The sequence below is a fragment of the Cebus imitator genome, unplaced genomic scaffold, assembly GCF_001604975.1.
Source record: "Cebus imitator isolate Cc_AM_T3 unplaced genomic scaffold, Cebus_imitator-1.0 Scaffold65, whole genome shotgun sequence".
Lineage (NCBI taxonomy): Eukaryota > Metazoa > Chordata > Mammalia > Primates > Cebidae > Cebus > Cebus imitator.
In genome coordinates, this window is record NW_016107380.1 from 6,126,299 (window position 1) to 6,128,675 (window position 2,377).

The 2,377-nt window shown below is 42.6% G+C and overlaps 1 pseudogene; it reads left to right on the forward strand.

Moving 5' to 3' along the window:
• The first annotated feature begins 1,843 nt into the window (after window positions 1-1,843).
• On the forward strand, window positions 1,844-2,168 carry LOC119471597 (annotated as a pseudogene).
• Window positions 2,169-2,377: the final 209 nt, after the last annotated feature.

Consider the following 2,377-nt stretch of genomic DNA (forward strand, 5'->3'; position numbering starts at 1 on the left):
TTTTTTTTTTTTTTCGAGACGGAGTTTCACTCATGTTACCCAGGCTGGAGTGCAATGGCGCGATCTCGGCTCACCGCAACCTCCGCTTCTTGGGTTCAGGCAATTCTCCTGCCTCAGCCTCCTGAGTAGCTGGGATTACAGGCACACACCACCATGCCCAGCTAATTTTTTGTATTTTTAGTAGAGACGGGGTTTCACCATGTTGACCAGGATGGTCTCGATCTCTTGACCTCGTGATCCACCCGCCTCGGCCTCCCAAAGTGCTGGGATTACAGGCTTGAGCCACCGTGCCCGGCCTGTTTTTTTTTTTTTAACTTTACAACTCTGTATGTCATCTCTAGAAACCTATGTTCCCTTTCAGTGTTATCTTGCTAAGATTTATGCATAATACCACAATGCTGTGATACACTCATTCACTCATTTGGCTTATCTAATATTATGCTGTATAAATATGCCGCATCAATTTGTATAAACTATTTGCTACTATAAAAAATGCCAAAAACCTTTTCTACACATTTCCAGGTGTGCATGATACCTTAGTGGGATAGGAAATGCCAAGTCCAAAGATGTGTCATTTGTTTTTACAAAATAACGTTACAAATTAATGGCAAAATCTTTCCAAATTGCCTGTGCAATTTACACTCTCATGAACAACATGAGCAAGATTTATATCTTACATCCACTCCACCATTAGATATTGCCAGATTTGTTTTCCTTGCAAAATAAATTTAGTATGAAAAACTATAATGTTAGCTAACTACATTACCAAAATGGGATTGCTCCTCCACAATTTAAAGGTGTAGATCAAGTAAGTGCAATGCTTGTTTGCTCGTAGTAGGAGGTATGAGGCTCAACTACTGATTCTCTATCTTAGAGGGATTATCCCAGCAAATCCAAGATCCCTGGACCACTGAAATTAAATGTATTATATTATGAATCAGTCCTTGAAGCTTCATTGGATTTATCTTCTATTCTGTAACACTTTACTAGGATATATCTGGCATTTGCCACTTTCTTCTTCACAGGTCCAATTTGCAGTATGTCATCAGTGTAATGCCCTAACATAGCATTATGTGCACTGTGAAGGATTGGGGGCCTTGAAGACTATATCATGATGGCAAGCAGGAGAATTAACTGCCCTGGAAAAACAGAGTGAACATGTACTGCTGCCATTGTCAGAGAAAGGCCAACTTTTTTTGATCCTCCCTGCTGATAGAATAAAAAATAATGCATATAACAGATCAATATGCTGTGTTGATCTGTTGCTATAAAGATACAACATTCGTAATAGCATTTGCATTGTACCCTTCGAAAATCAGACAGATCATAGCAAACGATCCTAGTAATCCACTGTCATTTGCTATGATCTATCTGATTTTTGAAGGGGACAGAGTGACTACCAGCTTTCCTTGACTTGTAGTTGCGTCATTCCAATCTCTGCCTTTGTAATCACGCTGCCTCTTCCTTTTACGTGTGTAATCTGAAGTGCTGCCTAAAAGTGGCTGGTAAGCTGGAAAATACTGAGCACTATATAAATGAAAGCTTGCCATTATTATAGATATTTGGTGCTCAGGATATAGCAGTTAGGCAGGCAGTAAAAAAGATCAGCCCTCATGTTCACATTCTAGTTGGAGAAATAATTATAAGCAGATAAGTAAAGAAATCTATACTGTAAAAGATCGGCTGGGCACAGTGGCTCACACCTGTAATCCCAGGACTTTGAGAGACCAAGGTGGGCGGATCACCTGAGGTCAGGAGTTGGAGACCAGCCTGGCCAACATGGTGGAACCATATCTCTACTAAAAATATAAAACTTGGGAAGATGGCGAGCCTGAGGCGGACAATGGCGGAGCTGGGTGAAGCCGATGAAGCGGAATTGCAGCACTTGGTGGCTGCTGAAGGCGCAGCTCACCACACAGGTACGTCACTTCATGGAGCTACGTTGGGATAAATGTGTGAAGAAGCCAGGGAGTCGCCTTGATTCTCGTATGAAAAATTGTCTCTCCAGCTGCGTAGACATCACTCTTGCCATCACCAGTCAGTTTGCCCAGATTGTACAGAAAGCAGGGCAGTGGGCCATCCCCTGGGAGAATGATAGAAGCAGAGGACTTGTTATTAAGCAGACTGAAGGGCCAATAGGGGAAGGTTGTCAGTCCACTGTCAGATGAGCGTCAGGCTGTTATCAAGTCTGCTGGTGCTGAAAAGTAAAAGATGAAATGTAAAAAAAAATAAAACATAAAATTAGCCGGGCCTGGTGGTACATGCCTGTAATCCCAGCTATGCTTGAACCCAGGAGGCGAAGGTTGCATTGAGCTGCGATCACGCCACTGCACTCCAGCCTGGGTGACAGAGTGAAACTCTACCTCACACACACACA